Source organism: Blennius ocellaris (assembly GCF_963422515.1).
Source record: "Blennius ocellaris genome assembly, chromosome: 12".
NCBI lineage: Eukaryota > Metazoa > Chordata > Actinopteri > Blenniiformes > Blenniidae > Blennius > Blennius ocellaris.
Window position 1 is genome coordinate 16,440,999 of NC_137661.1, and position 25,359 is coordinate 16,466,357.

Sequence of the window (25,359 nt, forward strand, 5' to 3'; positions counted from 1 at the left end):
ATGATCAACTATAGTTTGCCAACTCATTTTGTTTTGGATGAAATTATCTTGCCCATGAAAATACCAGCTATATATACAAACAGAGTATACATTTCATTTGTACTGAAGGTTTTCAAATGTTCAGGTCCATAAAATGAAATTGGAAGAAAAACAATTCCTGTATGTTTTTGAGGTGCAGGAGAAACAAGTGTTGACAACAGGGTTTTAAAAAAGCCCTAAAAAAAAGTCTTAAAACTGAAGTTCTGGTACTTTAAATGGGTGATAATTGAATTTGAATTCTAAATAGCATTCGCATAAATGTGATTTTGGCTGTAATAATATCAGAGGGTGAACACTCGACCAGGTCTGTTCTAACTTTATCTCATCCCAAACTCAGAGTCCACCTCTCTCATCATGGCCTCTGCTAATCCTAACACATTTCACATTCACATTTTTTCCAAGGGAAAAAAGTTTCATTGAATTCCAATGGATTTATCCGGGTCCCATTATGATGTGTGATGCTATGCAAACCAGATGAGCTGAGTCTTCTCCACTGCATGAGAACGGTGCAGGCAGACAGCCGTGTATGTTTAAAACATGCCTCCCCGGCCCCAAAACAGGGCCCGATCACTCACTCTTATCTTCTCCAGTCTGCTTTGGCTGCACTAATGGCTTTAGACAGAATAATTCCCAAAGAATGATTTGTCCTTTGCAAAGTCCACATCTGAAGCCCGACCGAAACATGAGAGCGGCACATGATCTGCTGCACGAATATAAAGTGGGTAATGGAGGAAACACTGCATCCAGACTGAGAAACAGCAAGTGTCCAGACAGCGAACAGGAACGGGGTCAGTTAACTGAATTCCTACCGCGGGAGAGATCTTTGTAAGGGTCTCTGAGGTTGTGTGCGAGTTCAGCTGGCTCAATTCTTAACAACTGTGAATCATTCTGATATTTTTTTAAAAGATGTAATGCCAAGTCACATCCAGATGAATTTTTCAATAATGAAATCATCATTTTATTTTAGTTGAGATTTTGTGTGCACCTGAGTAATTATCCAGACATTTTTATTGTTTCGCTGCACCATTCGACTGGCAGATTACATTGTACCTACTAGATGGCGGACACTTGCTGCAACAGAACACAGCTACAGTATAAAAAAAAAGGCTCCTTTTTTATCGAAGGGATATATGATTGAGTGGTTTCAACATGGACGTTCAAGTATGCACATCAGTCATGAGTGGAAGCATGAGGTAAATCGAGGAGAGGAAAATACAAGCAGAACAGCTGAAATAAATTGAGTAGCAAAGAGGAGGGATGAGGGAAAGACAGGAGAAACGCAGCAAGAGGTATAAAAATCCATGAGCCAAAAAAAAAAACATCAGACAAAAGGCCAGATGTTTACAGTTAACTACAGCTTGGACTAAAGAAGAGAGGAGTGTGTCGCCCTATTGCGCCTCACTGACTCCTTTTCCTCTTTAGCAGATCACGAGAACAGCTGGTCAGTCATGTCCTCCACCGTCTACTTTTTTCTTCCTACCAAGCCCTCCCATCCTCAGACCTGTCTCCATTCTTTGAACACCAATCCACAACTCCTTTAATCAATTCTCAAACCTTCAATCGCCATCATTCTTCCTCCTTTCCCCCGCCCAGGTTATGTACTCACATTTACAAATCTCTAGATTATATAGTTCAGCCCTTCATCTTTTTCTCCCACCCATCCCTCCTGAGCTCCGTCTTTCTTGTCTTCTATTTTATGGCTGCTCTTCTTCCACCACTGTCACTGATCCCTGTTTATTTAGCTTTTATGTCCTTCCTCCTTCCTGTGCTCCACATCTTGTACAGTTGCTCTCTCGGAGGAAGCAGTTGTAACTCAATGCGTGTGTGCATGTGTGTGGATATTGTGTGTTTGTGTTTCTATATGTGTCTGTCGTCACTACAGAGTTTGTCCAAATTGCACAGTGCTCCAACTGTCTAATAGGATTGAGCAGGAAAGGCAGCTCTAAGTGGATCAAACTTCCTCTCGTTTCCTCTCTTCTCTCCAAGTCAGCCTTCTGTTTGACTCAGTGCTGAAGCTAACATGGCGCAATCCCTCACAAGCACGCCATTTCATGGCAAATCAGCAGGAGAAATGTTCGATTTCATGCAAGGGCACTCAGCGTGCTGGAAAACAGAGGGAAGCAGACACAGACTATAATGTAAACCTTCAAGCACAAAAGAGTTACAGACTGTGAACAAACAGCAAGTGATTGAGCATTAAATATGTTTTTTAGGTTGGACTGTGAAGGTCATGCTTCTCAATCGTTTCAGAACTTTCTCTTAGCATATCTTAGCATAATTTGCCTTAGACAAATACACAACTTGAATATTTACAACTGTCCCACCTATTGCCAGCCAAGGTTTGCCTGGGATATATACTGATGTTAAATAATCTAAATTCAAATGTGGCTTCGTAAATGGGCCAAATGTTTGCATGCTGAGTGCATCTGTACAAAATGATCGAATTCATTGTGACACAAGTAGTTTTTATGACGTGGGCACTGAATATCCGTATGTCATGGTCACAAAAGAAAAGAATCATTTGCGGTCCAAAAAACTCCTGCTTTCCCCTTCATCTGTCTAACAATCCCTCTGACTGTGCTTGAAAAATTATGGCACTGCGGGACATGTCTTAATCCACTTGCATGGCATATCTACTGATCACAGGAAGCGACTTTGCACACACACCCAGGCCTACGCACACCTACGCAAAAACTTAACAAACCTCACAAAGGTCTTTAAATGGCAGCCAGCAACCTACAGAGAGGAGTAAAAAGCCTGATGGTGATGGAAACAAACGGACGGGGGGAGAAGTGAGAAACACAATATGAGCGGGAGTGAAGTGGGTGTGAGAAACTAAAAATGAGGTGGCATAATAGGGGCTTCTCTTGATGTTACTACAAAAGTATTTCACTTGCCCATAGACCATACAGTTAATGGCACCACTGGTGCATTCAAAATCTGTTTGTTGAAAGTGCTGAATTTATGAGCTGTGCTGTTACTGCAAATGAAAGAAATTCAGCTAAAAGACAACGAATGAACATACTGAAAATTAGACTTTGTGGTTAGTTGTTGCGTTGAAACTTTTTGGCAGGTTTGTTTCTTCGTAAGTTCTCAAAAAGGTTCTCGTAAAAAAAAAGAAGGAAAAAAAACAAATTGACACTCGGGTCAAAGACTCCAAAGCTGTACCTGTCTAATTGCATGTTGGAGGTAGTTTGACATGAGATCAAAGTTGCAAAATGCAATGAGAATTTCTTTCGTTAGAAGCCAGCTTTTTAGCAAATATGTCAGCTAATTACTGTATGTAATATATTTGGAGCTATTTGGAAGTTTTGCTTGAGTTTTAAGCAGACATCAAAAACATAACCTCTGTGGGTCAAAATATGTTTGGCAATTTTGATTAGAAAAGTTGGAGCGTCAGCATTAGGATTTCAAAAGGCTAACTTTAATTTTACTTTTCCATACTGCATGTAATTGACCCGGTCTTTTCATTCTGACGAACACACTTGGACTTCAGGCGAGTGATGAAAATGAGGGGAAGGAAGAATTCATCATGTTGATGAGCAGATCATACATGAGACTGCCTACATCATCAGAGCAACTAATCAGCCTGGGAGGAAAGACAGTTCAAGGAAACAATTTTTTTTTTGGTGTTTTAGCATGTTTGTGTCTGACAGACGGAAACAACTAAGATGTTGGAAATATATTTGTGTGGGAGGAACAGGAGATTGCAACGAAAGAGACAGGAAAGCATACATAGAGACAGAGCAACACAGACAAACAAACAGAAGCACAGAGAGAGGTGGTGAAAGGGGGATGCAGTCTAGTAACTGGAGATAGGAAATGACTCCTCCATGCGACCAATGGTTGGGAGGTGGAAGGCAAAATCTGGTTAGTATGTGGTGAAGGGGTTACAGCAACGTAGATTAGTGGATTTTCTCGATCTGGCCTTGACTATTAGTGGCACTGGCTGTCACATCAGAGACCAGGCATTTAACTGCTCTCATAAGTCTCTCATTATTTCATAAATCTGCAGTTTAGGCACTTGGCTTTGTTGATTTGAGCCTCTGCCAGGACTTAGAGGGTGTTTTACAGTCTCCTCAATTTATTTACAACCTTGGTTCATTTTGCGTGCGTGTGTGTGTGTGTGTGTGTGTGTGTGTGTGTGTGTGTGTGTGTGTGTGTGTGTGTGTGTGTGTGTGTGTGTGTGTGTGTGTGTGTGTGTGTGTGTGTGTGTGTGTGTGTGTGTGTGTGTGTGTGTGTGAGATAGAGAGAGCGAGAGACAGAGGGAGAGAGTACATGCTGAAACACTAGAAACTAAGGTAATAGTGGATGGAGAAGGATCTGGTTATTAATGATGGTGCTTACCAGCACAAGGTCAATCTTTAGTTTTGTGTGTGTGTGTGCGCCATCCAATGTGAGCTTTAATGATAAGATTTCTGCAGAGCACCAACAGGGAATTAAATATCACTACATCTGGTGCACACATGAAATTATTCTAAAGTGAATCTGTCACACATACTGTATACCAATGACAAACTTATTTTTTTCTGTCACATTCTTGGCACTGTCTTAATTTCTGTATAGTCGTTAAGTCGAGAAGTCTGATGCCGTATGAACCAAGAACTTGTTGATGTATAGACTTTCCAATACATTTTCCATTTTCTTTACTTTTCTTTACTTTTCTTTACTTTTTTATACAGCCTGTTTTGCTTACTGGTGCGTCTATATTCAGCTAACCACCCAGAGCTTTTGTAGCTGCAGCCTCCAAGAGAAAGTGCTTGGTATGAAGAAATCCAATATGATTAAGACTATGATTGCTGCCTCTAATAGTTTTAGCACCCATACCCTCTATTAAGGAAAACATTGGATTTGGACCACAACTCAGCACAGGCTTCTGACAGACGGGATCGGTCTGTGGGAAAGGCTCATAATTCAGTGTTCAGTCGTTGCCTGTGTGTGTACGAGGTGTGAGTAGCACATAGGGGTACATGCATATTTTTTTTTCTTTCCATACAGTATTCTGTGTGAATGTGGAACTGTCCTGTGTAAACGTGTAAATCATGCGTGCGTGTTTGTGTTTGCACTGGTCAGTATGGCTCAAAAGCAGACTTGGTGAGCCAGTCTGAGGGTTTGTGGACATCCTGTCCAACAGATCACAAGATGGGGGCTTTAAATGGACCACAAATCCTCAAAGAAGCCACCGATGCTGAGGAATGTTGAAGAAGGAACACTGAATAAACACGATTACAGCTCTGCAGTTTGTCCAAAATCACAGGCAAAGAATAAAACCGATTAAAAAAGCAGCAGAGGTTTTTTTTTGCAATATGCTCCAATACTGTATAATATAATTAGGGTCCGAACCCAAGCAGAGCTGGGTGACACACTATTGGAATGTAAGAGATGATGATGATGATCATCATCATCATCATCATCATCATTATTTGGCGTTAACTGTTAAAAACGCATGCTGTATGCCTCCTACAGCATAAATCCAAGAGACCTAAAATTTGGCCTGTATATACAACAGTCCTTCTCAATAAAAAGGGTATCAAACGTTTTCCACAAAAGTCTAAGGGCGTGGCCATGGCTGCCCCTCCGAATATCTGGATGGTTCACCATGTAACAGGAAGTGATGTGTAACTCATAGTTACAAACATAGTGCCACCTGCTGGCAATAGGAAAGAGCATGTTTTGACAGACAGACGCAAGGCGGCAGTCTGCTGAGAAACCTCCCACCGGGTCATTTGCATACCAACAGTGACTTTAGCCGGGGGGAGTGGGGGACTGTCGAGTGCTGTATGAACCGCCAATTTTGACATTATTGACACGTAGATGTAATTGTTGGCCGACATTTCCATCGCAATCTAACGTCAGCAAAGCTCAACATGAACCACGTTCCAATGTACGTGGTTGTGCAAGGACCCGGTCAGTGGTGGTTGCAGCTTAAATTTGTGTTTTTTTGGAGTAGACTACTGAGGCAGCCTCTACTGCTGCTTTTGGAGTGTCTTCTCTTTTAGGGAAAATAAATCAAGATACAAATGCAACATAATTGTTCTTTATATAAACTATTTATTGATTTTAATTATACAAGCACAAATCTGAGGCTCTGTTTAATTCTGATGTCGAGCAACCATCGGTCAACAAAAGCCAGTCCAGGACTAACTAAGTACACCGACGAGCACTTTAGCATTAAGTTTATTCCAAAATTCTTAAAAGGGGGAATCAAATTCCTCAAAATAGCAAGTCAGCTCATTGTTGTTGTTCGATGTGACCCACTCATGCTTGTGTGTTTCAGCAAAACATCAGAGGCCAATTTATGAGTACACCACCATGTTCATATGCGCGAGCGCACGCACACAAACCTCTTTGTGACCCTGACATGACCCTTGTGTTATCTCTGTCCGAGTCAGTGGCTGGGACCGTCGGCCAGCTGTCTGCTTGAACTGGAGCTACAGACATATGCACACACAGACGCACGTGTACACACCTCAGTTTATTGGGCGAGTCTCACCACAGCAAATTTCCTATCTCAGCTGCTACACGATTCCACAACTTTTAACGTACATTTTAATTGTAAGAGATTATACATTCTCTCTCAATGTTTTGCAAACTCCTTATCTGAACCTAATCTTCGTGGATTATTTATTTTATATGAGCATGTGGCATTGTCTAAACATACAAGATTCTGTTTTTTCCGCACCGAGACCTCAGTTTCCACCTCACCACACTCCCTGCTGGGCTAAAGCCTATCTTAATTAACACTGGGATTTTTACTAGATCACTGTTGGTTTAGAACAGGCTGCACATCAGCTTTGACAGTAATTAAGTGCTGAAATTGGCTGAGGCGCCCATGTGTTAACTGAAATGTGGATGTGTCAAATGAAACGAGATGTTATCGACTTGAGGTTCGCTGAAAACGATATCTGTCAAAGTCAGCTGAGTTGGGATTGAGCCACATCAAGTGAGTGTGTGTGAGAAGTAGTGTTTATGCATTCCCCTGCATGCATGAGTGTGTGCCAGTGACCCAGTCGTTAGTGTGGTTACGGTCGAGTAGTCCTGGTTTGAATGGCTTTGCAGAGACACACACACACACACACACACACACACGCACAGAGAGTGTTTACATAGCTCAGGATTACAAAAGAAGAATAGAAAGGATGACTGTACTCTGCAGCTCATGCAAATAAATGTTCTGTCCACCACAACCATTGTTGTGAAAATATCACACAGTAAGTTACACACGCTGCTCTCAACATACAGTATATGCAAACACAAACTTATTCTCGGGCCAAAAGTTTTTAAACACGCGCATATTGAAGTTTATGTTTAAAACAAGAGCGTGTGTTCATCCCACAACAAATTTGGCCTTTTTTTTTCTTTACGCCCTGAAGCCAGCATCCCATCACTGCATCACCTCCTTAAGTTCTCTCTTTCAGTCCACCATCAAACTTCCCCAAACACTCATCGACACCCCCACCTGGTTCATTTCAGGCCAGGCTGCAGTGGCTATGGCAACACTCCAAGAAGTTGTGTGAGTCAACAGAGTGCTACAGAGGCTCTTCTCTCAACCGCCACGTCCTGAGGGGGTGAGACGGCAAAGAGGGAGACTGAACTTCCAACATGATTGAAGAGTGAAGGACGAGGAGACGCTTGTTCTTTATTGTCCCGTGAAACCTCTCTGAAAATGGGATTTCATAGTTTTCACTTGCCATTTCACTTGACAAAAAAATAAAAGACAAGTCTGGCATTGTCTTCTTTCACACACATCACACTGACAATACTGTATGTTTTCTGAAAAATGAGAGAAAATTCCAGCCTTTCCTTAGTTGCAGTTCACAACTGACAGAATAAATTTAACTGTAAGCGCCTAATTTATCTGTTAGTTTTGGTGAGTCCCTGTTCATGTAGTGACATTAAAAGCCATGATGTAAAATGTTACTTTTTGTTTTGGTTTCCTGAATAAACTGCAATAAACGCGTTTCGGTGGAGCGCCACGGTTGTCAACTGCTGATAATGATATTTTGGTTCCCCAATGTGTAAGCAGTCCCTGCTGCTTTTATTTCAATGTGGTTCAAAACTGAATTTATGATGTTAAAAATCTAAGCTTCCAGGGGCACAATGCATTGTAAATCATATGTTTGAATTGCCTCGTGTCTTCACTGACATGAAAACTGATGGGATTTGGACCCAGACCCTTGACATACAGGTTAACTTTTTACATTTAGTTGACCAAGTAGGAACTATTATGTTTGTAATGTCGGTTTATGTTGTTCTTAAAATTATTTAAAACATTACTGGGAAATACTGAATCCGAACTCAATCAAAATTGTTGTCTTTAAGGAATAAAAAAAATAATTTGACAGCTGAGCTAACATACTGAAAATAACTATAAAGTGAAAGTGCTACAGTGAATATAAAGAGTATTCACACTCAAACATAAGCTGAAAGTCCTCATGCCTTGAGCTACGAAAATACACAGAGCTGTCTTTCTAAAGATTGTCATGTTAATATTCTTTTTAATGATAACAAGATATTGCATTGCAGTGGAATAAAAAATTTTTTAATGCAGTTTTCTGATTGGCAAGTGTTATTACCAAGGTATTGATAAGCACATTTCACTAATGTGATAGGCACTTATTTGGGAAGCGATTAGAAAGAGCTATTTATTGTAATACAGTTCACGTTTATTTAAGTTGTTGCAACTGATATATACATACTGCCAGGCCTCTATTTTTTTCATGATTAGTGCAAGAGCTGCAAGTGTGAATGCAGGTGTGGACAGGACCAAAGGAGAAAAGGAGTCGAGAGCAGAGGAGATGAAAGGCTTGACTGTGTGGCTCCGGTGTTGTGCTGAGGGGAGTGTGATGCCTTTTGTCAGTTAACACTCACGCTCGGCTGTTGCCAAAATGGTGGATGAGGTGCTGATGTGTCTGTGTCTAAGTGTATATCATCATCAGCACTGTCAGTGGCAACACGGACACTGCACAGTACACACACACACACACACACACACACACACACACACACACACACACACACACACACACACACACACACACACACACACACACACACACACACACACACACACACACACACACACACACACACACACACACACACACACACACACACACACACACACAAATACAGCAGAGTCCTGGGATGGGTGACACAGACACATGTTTATCATTGAGGGGATTGGTTGAATTCCTTTCATCTGAAAATGGCTGGCTGTTCCCTCGCTCCCGGCCTGACCCCTCAGCTGCCTTTATCTATCACTTGTTGTCGTTCCCTATTTCACTCTCTATTTAACTCCCCCCCCCCCTTGTTTTATGTCTCTTACCCACTTTTTCCTTCCCCCTGTCTAACTTTAACCTGTGAGCTCTTGTCTGACTCCTGGCCTGTTAGATTTAGTTCCATGTCTTTCATTACCCGGTGATGCATCTGCTTTTCATCTGAGCCCACGTAGAAGAAAACATTTAAGGTCACAGTGTCGTTAAGAGGGAAAGGGAGGGGCACTATTTCTTTACATTCTCAATCAGATTCCTAAATATTATTGTCTGTGACTGACTCACAGATGGCATGCCTGTCTGATTCTAGTCATTTTTCGCCGCGTGTGTTTATGTGGGCGCATTCCTGCATGCATCTGTGTGAAAATGTACATAAGTTACTAACCTTCATCGGAGATGTTTGCCTTCTCATAATGACTGCACACAGATATTTGGCATGCTCTCACACCAACCCCGACACGCACATGCGCACATGCACACGCACACACACGTGCGCGCACACACACAGCAGTTGTAAGTGCAATGAGTTGTCACTCCCTGTTAGGCTTGGCATGGTCGGTAGGGTTTAGATCCCCTTTCAGAATCCCCTCAGCACTTCTAGGAAGCATCAGAAGTCAACACTCGCAGAAAAGCAGTGAACACGAAGGAAAGAGGATAGACAGAAAGCAAGAGCTCCGTGATATCAAAGAGATCATATTTAATCAGTTGTTGAAAAATCTTCTATGCTGCATGGGTTTTTCCGGTCCAGAACTTGATCCTTAACAGGTCCAAAGCTCACTTCCATTTCCCTGTTGAATAATTGTATCTTCATCTTAACCGCTGCAAGTTCCCTCTCAGGTATATCAAAGCCCGGCTGCAGGACACAGAGAAATCAAGCTTTCTAAAGCACATTTACCATATGAATAATGTTACCTAAAGTTTCAATTACATTCCTTGCAAATGAGCCCCTTAAAAATCCACTGCTGATTAAAAAGAATTTATTTTTGTTTCTCAAGGAGACAAAGTAGAGTAGAATTGCTTTTTACAAGAGCCAGATCAGCCAGCTCCACCTGGGTGGGCAATGCTAAACCAGAAAAAAAACAGACATCCTTCAAAATAATTTCATCCTCAATCACAGCAGCACTGATGACTGCAAGCGATCCAAGACAAGCATTCGATTTGCAAGAAAATGGCTTCAGCGGAGGGGAACGTCCAACATGCCACAGCAATGCCCATATTCTTTTTTCTAAACTTGGCACACACCCTTTTAACAGGAAAAAAAAAATCACGCAACAGTCCAATCTGACCAAACTTTCAGGATCTCTCTGTGGTGGAGGTGAGGGTGAGATATGAAGAGGAGCCACTTGGATGGCACATTTGTAAGCTACTAGGTTGGAATATTTTGTTTACTTTTTGCTTGTTGCTTCTTTGCGCCTTGCAGATCAATCTCAATAACAGTTTAATGACATGAAAATAAATAAATAATTTCAATGACACGGTGTAAACCTACTTCAGAAAATCAATTGAACCACCTTGGAAAGGTTAAAATCAATATCAAGGATAACAGCTTTAGTAAATGCTGGATTAATGCAAGTGACAAGCAGCAACAATGATTACCTTTTCAAATGTGTTGGTTTGGGATCCAAGCAAATAAATATATTAGACTAGAACACAGATGATCTCAAAGGGAGCTCTATTGGTAAAGCTGTTTTCTAACACCATGCAGTGTTCTGGATTAAAGAGAGTTCACAGGCAGTTCTGAGAAGCTGCATGCTTGTGTTACTCTTTGCTTGAAAACTGAAATTAAAATAAACACATGTGTTTTACTGTATCACTTTGCTTTCTTCCTCCTCTGACAGGCTCATGTATTTTTTTTTTCCTATTCTCTCCCCCCCTCCACATTAATCTCATCTTCTCTTCCTGGTATTTCCAAGGATCGTTCCAGCTTGTGTTCCAGTCAGGGGTCATTTAGTGTAAACAACAGCCAGGTTCAGTGGAGATAGTGAAGGTTATGTGTGGTTTATATGAGCGGACCACTTTCTTACATCATTATTCCTCTCGTGACAAACACACAATAAAAGTGGATTCTTGACTCTTATAGTTTTCTTATATCTTCCTTTGGACCGATACAATATGTTTCTATTTATTGCACATGCTGTTTTTGAGCAATGCAGAACAAAATTACATAATGATGTACAAATCGCACACTGCTGGGCCTAGCAAGTCTTTTTTTGTTCATCGGGTTATATTACATTATAGTAAAGATTCAATTGCAGGCCTTTTCTTTCTAAACACATTTAACATTTTTTGCCGAGAAAATCAACAGAGACAGATGTAATGTTTTGGCCATCGGTGTCTGGACAGCTGGTGTTCATGATATGTCGTGCCACAACAAATGCACTAAATTCTTCAGGCATTGGTAAAAAAAAACACAAAAACAAGATGGAACAAATTATACTACAGTTTATAAATTAGTCTATAGTCGAAAAGTACTTTCATTGATTATATTTTTAAAACATGCATTTATTTTTATTACATTTTAGGCAGAGTTAATGTGCTTGATGGCTAAACTCTTGCTATAGGGAAATCACAAAGGCGACTGGAATAACAACCACTGCCAAGACCAGATTCAACAAATGTGAAGTCCAAGTTGAGGTATATACAAGCCAACAAATTCTTTTTGGCCACTGCCACATTATGGTGCAAAATTGTCAGCACCGTTACCAGACTCTGTATTGTACTCGTATTGGAGAGCATTTCTCAACAGTATATAAATCTAGTTTCATTTGCTGCCAGCTGGAGAGCTCATTTTTTCTGACTCCAACATAATTTATCTTGGTCATGTCTCAGTGGGTTTTTTTGTTAGTTTTTTTTTTTTGAGGTCTTGTTATTTCCCATTATACTGACACAAATGAAGTTTCAATTACGTGGAAATCACAGGGATAATCGTCTTTATTGCTCAACTACCACAGATGACACGTTGTTAAAAATGTGCCCACTAATAGTACAAAACCCATTTTGGATCTGAGTCCTACGGTTGTATACTGCCTGTTGAGGGTAGTGGTGTCGCAGCAGTGGCCAGCCAGGACCTCTAGTGCAAACACTGTTGTCACTTTCATCAGTTCTCCATCCTTCCCATCCTTCACTGTATCCCTTCAGTCATATCCCCATCCCACTAAATACCCCGGCTGTTAGCAGGCATTAAAAAGCCATTCACACTGCTCTCAAGTACTTGGGTTGGCCATCACCGCAGCTGACTACAGAGGCTCTGGCCTCTCTCACTGTTTCCCTCTGACTCTCCTTTTCTCTGTCTCTCATGCACTTTCCCCTTTTGCATTTTGGCAAGCTGATAAAATAGACTTGCGCTTCCATTCCAGTACTCACTCGCCCTCCATGAGGTTTTCACAAAGGTTTAGCTTTGTGGCTGTCAGCAATGGCACGCATGCCTGCACCGTATGTCTGTCGAACTTCTGTCAGCCGCCTCAGGCACTGACACTATTACCTGAGAGAAACAACAGCAGTGAAATTTATCAAAAACATGGGATTTGCTCATTGCTGTCCACAATATAGCTTTGCTCCCTGGAGAACGGCAGCATATATTTTTCCAATTTATTTGATTTTTTGCAGTTGTAAAGCCACACGGCACTGAGGGCGCCCTCCACTGGAAAACAATATCAGAGAGAACTTCTTTGAGAATTCCTCTAGTGATGGCCAAAAACTTTGAACAAACCTTAAAGATGCATCCAGATAAAATGATAATAATACAGCATTAATTTGGGAACTATACACAATGTGAGATCACACATTAGATTGAAATAGTAAAAAAAATAAAAAGTCAATGGACAATCTTAGCTTGTTGTAATAGATTTGATGTAGTTTGAGAAGTGCAGCAGAAACAGAACTGAAACAACTCAACTGTGTCGACGTGATGTACTGAATAATGGTGACTTATAACTCATCCATCGTACTTGAACTCTCATATTCCTATCACAGTTTCAAAGTCTCTGTCAATCAACAACTAATATTTGAAATGTTGCCTCTTCCTGTTCTCGGCCTTCTCTAAAAGACACTTTTTTTGTATTTATCATAAGCAACATCTCAGAGTGCTTTCCTTAAATAAATTCATATACCGTGATGAATTCTTGTGAATAATGTTCAAAATTGGTATGGAAGATGAATAGATAGACATATTGCTAAAATACCAACAAAAGGCTTTAATAAGTCTTAAATCAATTGTGTTCCATGTGTCGCTATACCAAAAGCCAGGGTCAAAAACAAAACAAAAAAAGAAGCCACTGCAGTCTTCTATGTTCACTAATTCATAATTATTACCATATGTATGCCTAATTGTGTCTCTAAAAAAAATTGTTAATAATTTATCCAGTTTGTTTTGGAACCTTGCGCACAATATTTCAGGACTTTGTGAGCAAGTGTTCAGCACTGCGCAGCCACTGACAATATATTAATAACCCCTATCAGATCATACAGCTTTTACAAAGAGTGTTTCATTACAAGACAAACAAATGTGTCTCTTTCTTAGTCGTGAAGAGAAATATACAGAAATCTGTTGCCAACCTTTCTGGATGGTCTATTATGGGATGCTGGTACGACCCGGGGGAGGGTGGTTTGGCACAGAGCTGACAGGGGCATCAGAAACCTGCATGTGCTTACACATTGACTTTCTTCAGCCAAGTTAAACTCACACATCTGAATGGGCTCGTACAGTATGTCCACAAGATTTCTTTTTAGTTCTTACACTTCCTGACACCCTCAGATTGTCTTGTCTCCTCAGCTCAGCTCCAGGAATGCACGCTCGTGCAGCATCTGCCTGTTCCCACAGTTAGTGTTAGCTAAGAACGCGACTGGATTTCAATTCAACAGGGTATATATCTGATGTAACATCTTGTTTGTTCTCTTCTCTATATGGATTTAATAATGACAATGGGAACATTCATCTGTGACATAAAGTGATGCATTTCGAAAGACCAAGGATTGAGAATTTCCAGATTAGCACTTTTCAATAAACCAACCCCATTTTTGCAGTTACTTAAAAAAAAAAAAAAAGTAATCCAACCCACCAAACTTTGACTTTCAAAATTGTATCAAATACCTTATTACATAAAGAATAAATAGGTTGGTGGTCATTGTGCATTAGCCACAAACTTCTTATGAGAGGTTGAGGAAATACTAGGCTGATTACATAATAAACTGTGTGTTCAGTGGGAGCAGCCCTGCCGTGTAGTCTGGATGTATGGCAGAAGGCAGGAATTGTATCCCCAAGTGTCCTAAAACAACACTGAACTTCTGGCATATGTGAGTAGAGTGTGGTCATAATTTAATTTAGTGAATGCAAATGAAGCATTGAAAATCTGTGTATGGATGGATGAACGTGTCTATACTGAATACACATGGGTCACAGTGCATAAACACAGCCCTACAGCACCAGACATTTCCCAAGTGGCCACGACGACAAATTTGTCCGCGACAAAGTCAACTGCCCCACCTGTTCACCATTAATACAGGCTTTACGCCATCAAACCATTTCCCACACAATCCCACATCTGTGACTCACACAACACACACATTTACCTCCGCAGCCCTTCAGACTGACATGTTTCCCTGCTAATCTGTTTGCACAACTCTGGTGTGACCGCAGGCCAATTACACATCGTCACATGATGCATACCCACAAGACAGAATGAGGAAGAAAAATGAGAAAAGAGCCACCCACTGAGAGCCCCTCATTCCTAGCTTTTTTCCCCTTCCCCTTCCCAACCTTGTTTTCCTCTTCCTGGACCTTTCTCCCCACGCTCCCTCTCCTCCTGACTGTCTCACGTATCCCATTCCCTGCGTCCACAGCTCTCCCACTCCGTTTGTGGCTGTAATTACAGCTGCCCATCATTTAGGCTCTCACTAAACAAGAGCACCCCTCAGAGACCACAGTCCTCCTCCTACTTTCTGAGTAAATTTGATTTCTCATCTCATTTACGTTCCATAAACTCTGCCATATGTTTGATATTATATTTAAACGGTTCCAGTGGATGCCAGGAGAGTGTATGGCTTGGGAAAGGTAGAGCAACAGTGATGGAAAAGCAGCACTGGTGAATGACAGGTGCAATTGAGCATGATGTGGGAAAACACTTGGGGGAAGGGGGGGACAAACTACAAACTAAAAGAAAAGAAGAGAGAACTACTTAACAACAGCATCTTATTATTTTTAATATTGTCTTTCATTGTGGCACATAGATGCTGTTGAACAGTGAAAGTGAAAGTCTTTTTGGTAGATGTTGCTTTTTCTCTGTCTCTGGAGTACCATGTTGCATTATTTCATTTTAATATTCTCTCTTTCTCTGGTATTGCCTGAGTTGTAAAGAAGCTTTTCAAGTTTTCATTCCCACTGCTTACTTTGTCCCATCCTTTCTTTTATACTTTGTATAACCCTGTGTTCTCTTTTATTTGTTCCTTTCTCTCATGGCAAGGATTGTCCAGGTTAACAGCATGGCAGTCGTCATGATATAAAAAAAGATTATATATCTTGCACCTGGCTGGACATTTCCACACATGCCAAGAAACTTAGGAAAGTATTTTTCAGTTTTATCTAGTTACAGTACGGTTATATTGTGCTGAAAGGAAGAATTAGAAATGAATATTATCCATTCACACATTCACTACTTATCTTGTTAAAAGCAGTTTTTGAAAAAAGAAAGAAAGAAAAAAAAAGGCCTATGTCGTTAAAATAGTCAAAATGTCATATTCAACTGCACCACAAAGAGGGAGGGGGCGTGAGGGAGAGCTACTGGTCCTTCGCCAAAGAAATTGGGTCATCCAGAGGGCAAGTGCAAGGGCAACTGATTCCCTCAGTCAGTCTGGCTCGTAGAAAGCTCTGGGAACTCTAATCTGAAAGGTGAAACAGAGGCCTGAAATGCACACATGCCTAAAATCCTCTGAGGGACTGAATGTCCATTGGGGTAAAATAAATGTATTGATCTTAAGCTGAAAGATTCTGGAAAGGGCTCCACTAACATAAGTTCTATTGCTGGTCCAAGATGCTGAACATGTTGGTTTTATAGTCCGCAGCGCATTTGCATAACAGCCAAATAAAAACATTGCAACCATAACTCTACATGTTTGGAAAGGACAAGAATCCTATTCACTGTTCAGATCCTTCTGTTTAGTGTTAGGAATAAACTTGGCTGCAGTGTAGAGGTGGGTGACTGTGAAGAAGTCTGAATTGGGAGGATTAAAGTTTGGACACAGTGGAACATTTTTCAAATTAGTGACTAAGCTTGGTATGACCTGTGAAGTCCTGTGTTTGTGTTTTCACTTATCTCTGAAGTAATCTATCCTCAAAAACGGTTTTCCCTGGTACCACACCATGGGTGTCGTACGTATTATTATTATTATGGAGCCGGTTGCCTGCTCCTCTGTTTCCCTCCATGCTGTTTTGTCGATAGGATTGTCTGCCTCCACGGTTTTCTGAAACTGCTTTATGCCTTCCTTTTCCTGCTTTACTCTTTATTGGAGAGGTGTGCAATGAAAGTCATTGTAAACAATCGTTTTTGGGGGGAGATACGATGGATGACAGAATGTATGTGCTCCGCAACAAAGTTTATGAGTGGAGACTTGTTTCAATAACTCCAACTGGCATTTTTTTTATATATTGCTCACACTCAATCTCTGCCAAAACAAAAAGGTAGTAATTTCTAGGTTTTTAGGTTGTTTCCTACATTTTCTTATGGATCACCTTTTTTCCACCTAAATTCAATTAAACTTTTCAGTAGCTTATCAGCAGCATATTTTTACCAGGTACTGTTGCAAAACCTAAATTTGGTGGATTCAGTTCCTTTTCACATGCTCATTCCGGACTACCGTGTTCACTTCAGACTTAATCTTATAGAGACAGTGTCTGTTCTCGAACCACTTTTTTTTTCTCTACAAACTGAAATCACCAGGAGAGGAGTTCATCTGAAAAGCTCAACTGAAATCAGAACTACTTTGGTAGGAGCACAATTATCCTCAATAATCAAATGTGAATTATTACATCCAAATAATCTCTTTCATCCAAATCTCTACTAATAATTGATCTAATAACTAATCATAATTTGGACTCATATACCTTCGAGTTATAGCTAGTTATAGGGGAGAATGAAAACATAGAAGTGCGTCATACTATCTGGAGAGATAGTTGGTTAATCATTTCTTTTAAGCTATTTGCAACATTCAAACTGCTCACAGTTCTGTCAAACCTCACATCCTGCAGTAGTGACTTTGCAAACGTTTTCAATGTCGAAATTCTATTTAATGTCAAAAACAACTATTAGCGATAATAATGAAGACAAAGCTCTCACATCATCCCAGAAGAATACTTTGCTCATAGAATGCTGGGTTTCTGGAGATTCCTTGATTTTCTGAAAGCAGAATGGGAGGCAGAGCTTTCAGCTATCAGGCGGAATCATGTGGAACTCCAATTTTCCGATCAGGCTTAAACCCTTCCTATTTAATAAAGATTACTGTTGGGACTGGTTGAGGCCATCCTGGACCATGATCTAGTTAAGCTACTATAGCTTTAGACTGCTGGGGCACCTTCACTGTACTGAGACAAAACAAAACAAAACAAAAGAATTTGCAAAAATAAAATCCAAATTTCACTCCAACAAAATGACAATGTTATGGTTAACTATCAAAAATGCTTACTCTTCTTGGAGCGTTTTACCCAATTTGAAGTAGACTGATACGTCTCAGTGTTACACCATTAAAAGGGTGCATATGCATTACGTGTGAATGTATTTTGCCAAAAATGATATGACAGTTCTCCACTGACAACATAAATGCACATTTATGGCTGAACACAACACAAGTGAATGGTGTGAGAGTGAAAATGAACTTGAACGTTTTTTATTTGGGGTTTTTTTTTTCATAAAAAGAGGTGAAAAAAAGGTGAGCGGTACAGGACCAGTGCATGAGCGCAGCTGAAGTGCTCCACTGGGTTGTGTATAATGGGGACAGGCCAGAGGGGGCAACAAAGAAGCTTGGGTCACATTAAAACTGGGTTCATTGAGAGGGCTCGGCTAATGCTACCTAATCCCTAGCAAGCCTGGGTCACACAACACTCGTACGTGCGCACGTCATTTTCTACTGGCACATTTTTATGACCACTGGCCTGAGAGTGAGAAATGAGAGAGGTATGTGTGGCTGACCAGCAGGCAGAGATCATCTCAGACCACCAAGTATCCAACATGCAAACTTGCATGCCATGGCACGTTGGAAACCTTTTTTCCACGTTCACCTACCACGACTGATATTGATAGGGCATCCAGTCCAGTAGGTTTGTTCTGAGTAAGAGTAACGAAAGAACATGTAGGCAGTTAAGCTGTATACAATTAGTGTGGGCAGAGAGAGATGATCAGAGTGGCTTTAGTAGTTAAATAAATGGCACTCTTACATTAGCAACTACATTCTGTTCCTGCTTTTTCTTTTTTTTCCCCATCAGTTAAGCTTTATTTAATGTAACTTAAAATGGAACTTTTTCTGCCTGGTTGACAGGGTGAGTAATCACACGCGCGCACGCACTCACGCACACGCCATAGCACTGGTATATCACATACAGTTGTGTAATACATCATTTTAGCATTAACATGGAGATGACATCTCAACTCAAACACAGATGACAATCAGCACGTTAATGGACGCGCTTTGCTCGACACACACATACTCATCTCCACAAATGAAGGACTGATTTAATATAGCACATTCTCACAAGGAGACACACGCTGGGAACAGATCATATCATCCACAAATGTCTGTCAGTAGTTCCCACCCCCTGGCCAAAAATCTACAGTGTATAATAAGAGTCTGGATCACATGTCTTTTCACCAACGACGCCATTTTCACACTAAGTATTTGTTTGTCATTCTGGCAGACTGATCCTTGGAGACCATTGCGACTTGTAGACTGAAGTAAAATAAACACTGTTGATAACAATTGTTAAAAATAACCAGCATGTTTATTTTTCAAACGAAAACCAGATTACGCTAAATTCTTACAGCTACACTATATACACAGTCATTTTATGTTCATGTTTACTGAGTTTAGTTTGTGCATTTACTATCTAATGATCTTAACTCACTAAAATGTGAAAATTGTTCATGAAACTTTGAAAATTTTACATGAGAAGAGACCATAATTATAAGTAAACCATGTCAAACAAAAGCATAAACTTTTTAAGCATAGTCTCTCTGATCCCTAATTCTAGCAGGGTTAACCCGGTTAAACAAAGGTTATAAAAAAACAACGTCCCAAAAGACAACAGCATTCCTAAGGGGCCAAGTGGGTCTCTGAGGAAATCAGTCAGTCACATTCCTGCCTGTGATCAATCAGCCTCTGGCTCAGACAACCTGAGATTAACCTCAGCCATCCTGGAAACTACCTGCCCGCTCCACAGAAAACAACCTCCAGTCTAATATGGCAGTTTCCCTTGTTGTGATTAACAAATATGCAATAAAGACATATTTCTGACTCTGTGTGTGTGCGTGTGTGTGTCTTCATTTTTGATTTACTGCAATTTCCACTGTTAGGTTGACAAAATAATTATACAGAAACTGATTATGAATATGTGTGTGTGTGTGTGTGTGTGTGTGTGTGTGTGTGTGTGTGTGTGTGTGTGTGTGTGTGTGTGTGTGTGTGTGTGTGTGTGTGTGTGTGTGTGTGTGTGTGTGTGTGTGTGTGTGTGTGTGTGTGTGTGTGTGTGTACTTGCAGGCATGTGTCAGTCAGTTTTTGATTCCAGCTTGAAAAGAAGAAGAAGCCAAACTAAAAATGGATCCTGGGATGTGAGGTTGTTACAATTTGAGCAGGAAGGGAGAATGTGGGCGAAGAAAGGAGGGAAGAATTTGGCACAATGAATGCAAAACTATGGAAGAGCACTCTGACCTGTCACTCTTAACTCACTGCCTCAGCAGCACTCAGCTCTGTGACAATGTGGTGGAATCATTATCTCGGATCTCTCAGGTACTCTGAGCGAAAAGGGACATGACCTCTGCTGGATTCGTTGAATACAGACACTGCGGCAAGTTCATAGAGGTGCAGAGACATCGCATTTTTGGGATAGATTGAAGTTTGTTGTTCATTAACAATATGTGTTAAAGCTAAAGTTTCACACAAGAGAAACATTTTTTTTCCTGAATACACAAGTTTGTATTCTCAGTTTGTATTCTCAGTGGGCTGGTCAGCTTTAGAAAAATGAATTGGTGCAGACAGTGAAGTTGACTTAAGTTTTTCCAGTTAAGAAAACACAAAAATTGTAGCACTTACGTTGAGCAGGACATTTCTTGGAGCTCCATTGTAGTTTTTCTCCGATTAAATATCTTCTGCTGGCAGCCATTGAACTCATATAAAGAAACAATTTTTTGCTCAAGCTTTCTCTCAAAATACGAATCGAGTACAAGTATTGTGATTTATCCTGTTGTCAAGTGCCCCCCCCCCAGTTTTCCAACATCCACATTCATCCACTCTAACTCCCTTCATCTCGCTGTCCGCCTGCCGAGTTCTGGCCAGCACATAATTGTCTAAGTGCTTCTGGATGGCAGTGGGCTATTTGGTCATTAAGGGGCCTATTAAGTCATTAGTGCAACAGTGGGACTGCCGTCTGCCTGCCGACAGAACCAGATGATCGGCCTGATATGTGTTGCCTTGCAGTTTTCCACATATTTGCACAGGTAATTATAGCTTAGATGTGAAACACCCTCAGATGTCACGCTTGAACAGAGGAATACACATCGCCAGCACACTTTAAAGGAAATCTCCTCCTCGCCTTCAACTCTGCTCCCACCTTTTTTCCACTCGCTGTGTGCATGTCTCGATGAGCAATAGGTTAACATTTGGGACAGCTGGAGCCTAGGGACATGTCAGAGAGAAAGATAGGGAGTGAAAAGAAGAGAACAGATATACAAAAAAAAAAAAAGAGTAAGGAGGTCAGAAGAAACAAGAACAGAGTGTAGACAATGAATTGCTTTTTCCATCAGTCACATTCTGTGGCCAGCCTATCCCTTCAAACTCAAGCCTACACACCCATCACTGAATGTAAATATTTGGATATGACTAAAGTTGGATGTTACTTAATTCCTAATTTTAAAGATGTCCTGTTTAGGTGAACACGGTCCAAGAAACACAAAGCGAAGTATTCTTCATGATTCAATATGATGCAGGAAAATCATATTTTGATTTCATTCCTGCTGTTATTCTTATCAATCCTTCTTCCCAGCCTTTCAAGACATTACTTACTATAAATGCCAAAACATGACCATGTACTACCAGAAATATCTGGATCTTTATTTTTCCCATATTGACATGCTGTAGTTCACTTTTTAACTTTTTCAAAATTGTATTTCAAAAAACTGATTCTTGTCTTGTGGCAATCTATTTCAGTAAGTAAATTTAACTGGAATACCAAATTTAATTAAATATCATATAAAGTAATTGTGACTTATGGAAAACCCAGACTATGTGGGTACAAACAGTTATAGGTAATATCTCTGGCCCAGACAGACACAAGTTTTACTTTATGATCACTGTTTATACGTGCAGTGGTTGCTGCTCTCGCACCATGTATTTTTCATTATATGGTTTCATGCATATATTGGAAAAACCAATGTCATCACATTGCACATTAAATTACCATTAAGACGTACATTGTTGTGATGTTGTGGCCACATAACCAGGCCTGAAAGTGCCTGACTGTGACCACAGGATGTATGAGGCTGCAGTGTCAGCGCAAAAGAAAGCCAAAGGCCAATATCTGCTTGAGCAGAGCAATGACACAGGAGACACACTGATTGAAATAGACACATCAGGCTGTCACCGACGCAGTAAACAGGGCACTTCCTAACATAGAAGAGGATGCCCCCCGTTGCTGTTATCCACCACTGTCTCATCCCCTTAAAGTTTTTACTCTCTCTCCTGTCCAGTCCTGAAGTGTCAAAATAAGGGTGGGGGGGTGGTCTACAGAAAGTCAGCCATCCTTTGTTTGCGCACGCCACAGCACAAAGTAGCTCAAGCTAATGGAAACTCGGCCTGGTCAAAGGTTGAGCCAGGAGCTCTATCAGACTGGGTGCTGTCTGCCTGCTCAGCAGTGCCCAGACTGACCCCGGCAGACTGCCAGTCTCCTTACTGCTCTGCTACTTGTGGCTCCACCACCACCTACCAGCACGACCCATGACCCCTGCCCAGGAGAAAGGCGCCACCGATAAGATGTAATTTCTCCTCGACATGGGCCAGTGGCCTCAGCTGTAATGTGACCCCGGGAAAATAAATATGAGTGTTTATTTGGTGGGACTGAGACTCACAGGCGGGAGCCAACCTCAAGATTCCCGAAAATAAAGAACCTTTGCACTTGAGAAGTGGTTTTTCTCTCTCTTGCTTCAAACACAAGTTGATTCTAACTAACTCTAACTCTGCTGGTGTTGCTTCTCGTGGAAGAGCCACTTTCTTCAACAGAATGACGCATTTGCGAGATCATTTAAGTTATTCTGGGGTTTTTTTTCAATCCATTCCACAACATTACCATGACTCCTGATGCTAGTTGTGCAGCTTGCATGCGCTGATATGACTACGGTATATGCTTTCCTTTATTTTCTAATCTATACTTGAAGCATTTGGTAAGAGCTGACCACCTCGATTGACCTTTAAAATACTGAAGAAGAACCACGCACCATGACTGGCCTATGTTTCCACAGCCATACACGGTTGCTTGCTGATCCACACCTCTTTGACTTTTGAAGAATCCATAGAGAGAAATCCAAGGGTGAACTTCCACTTGTTATACTGCAACTATCTGAAGAGGGTTTTGGCATACTTCATATCGCGCCATGCTTCCCACGCTACCACCAACACTATGACTTCAAACATGCAATTACTATTTTAAAACACCCGTTGTGCATCTTGCTCCTTTTATTCCAGAGAAAATGATGTGTTTGCTGTATTTCGTCTAAAAACTATTTGCTCGGTTCCCCAGCTACAGAGTTGGACAAACCATTGCCTCAAGACCACCTGTGTCCCAGCGGTACCACCGGGACAGGCTGTGACAGGAAATCTACGGTGTGACAGATGATAAATCACTTGTGTGCATACTTAAACAAAAAAACTGCTCTGTGACATTTTTATTGGGAACAAATACGTGGGCCACCAAGTTTTGGAACTTTTCCTATTCGAATATCCCTTCACTCATGTTTCATATTAGCATGAGGGGGTCAGACACAGCACATCATTCTCCCTGCAGTCCCAACCCACAACTTTACACTCTTTCTATTCCCCTATGTCAGCCTGTCTTTGACTTTCATTTTCTGCTTTTTCGTTTCTCTTTCTTCTGATTACCGCCCACACGTTTTCTCTTTGACTCTTCGTCTATCCATCCGTCTGACCTCATCGTTGTTACAGCCAAGCATAGAGGGATCCAATCAACCACAATGTTCAGATTTAATCACAAATTATTATAATTGAGAATAATGGTTTCCATGTCAGCTTCAGTTGAGCTCAGAATCGTTCTCAGGCATATCAGAAATAGTGACGTTGGAAGATCAAAAGGACGATGGTGCTTGTGCATGAACTAGGCGAAATTTAAGTTTTTCATGATAAAACTTACTCTCTTTTTTAATAGCAATAAAAGTCCTTTCAGAATCTTATACATGTGTCTTGTAAAAAATACAAAAATACACAAATTACTGCCCATTGTAAATTCAGTTGAGTTTGATTGAATTGATTTTGAAGAGTGAAGCAAAGCTTTTCAGAAGCATAAACACTGCTTTCTAAAACTGGACTTGTGCTGCTTCTCAACCATGTATGGATGTAATTTAAAACTGTGTTGTTATAAGGCCCCACGCTTACCACGCTAAATGCTGATCAGCATTAGATGCAGTTAGACTAAGCCAACAGACACCACAGACGAATCCCTTAAGATAATAAGAAAAACATTTGTCAATAGCACACAACTGCAAAGCCCCACCGAAGGCTTTAGTACTTGTGCTCTTTATGACTAAGAAACGCACTGTGCCTTGCAGGGATTATTTCTAGGGGCAGTAAAGCTCTGAGGCATTTGCAGACCATGCAGTGCGACTTTGACAGCGTACTTAGGAGGTGTTGATGAAAGAGGAGAGGCTGGAAACCCACTGCATCTCAAATTAGCCCCGAAGACCTCTGTCCTGTCACATGGAGGTTTAGGCCCTCACAGATTCTGTTGCACCCACTCTGCCAATATGTCTGTTAGGAGCTTTGCACGCTTTTGTGCAAAGCTCCTCCGTGTGTGGCATGCTGTGCTTGGAAAGCGCGTGTATTTTATTGTAAGAAGTTAATAAATACACGTAGAGAGATGTTTTTCCGTTCTTAATGTGGATCAAAGGTTGTTGAGACATTAAATATCACAGAGCATCCTTTCTTTCCCTGTCCATAATGGCTGAGCACTGAGTTTTCCGTGACCTCCTGCAGAAGTCAAAAATGGCCTCCAGGCTCCATAACAACTTCGCTCCACCTGACCAATACTTTAAATAGACGCATGATCCCCCCTTTTTTCTTCATCTTCATATAAGGAAGCAAAGATGGGTTTACTCCTCATGTTTTGCTCATCAGGTAATTAGGTTATCTCACCCATCTTTCAATCTCCACTTACAGTATGAGCCATCGCACAGAGAGCCAGACAGACAGTCTACATTAATGAAAGAGATAGCACTGTGCTCTTCTCACCTTCTTATATCTGTTTTTCATGTGCATGGCTCAGCCTGACACTCTTTCAGCAGATTCAGCTGCTGAGCATGTTTGTTTAGTGAGGAAGAGAGACATCCATAACCGTAAAGCTGTCTCCAACAGACAAGTTTTAATCACTTCTTTGTCCTCAAAAGTCTCCTCCAACATTTTCTCTTCCCTACAGAGAAGGTGTAACATCCAAAATATGTGCTTGGACCTATCATGCTGATTATAAAATGAAATGTTCTTGTACTTTTTACCTTTGATGGAAGAGAATACAAATGCACACCTTTAGGATCTGCTCACACTACCAACATTTTTACATCTATTCCAGTTGTG

The 25,359-nt window shown here is 40.9% G+C and overlaps 1 protein-coding gene across 1 annotated transcript in view; it reads right to left on the reverse strand.

Moving 5' to 3' along the window:
- trabd2b (TraB domain containing 2B) overlaps window positions 1–25,359 on the reverse strand; it is a 62,708-nt gene that overhangs the window by 33,484 nt on the left and 3,865 nt on the right. The gene's annotated exons all lie outside the window — the stretch shown is intronic.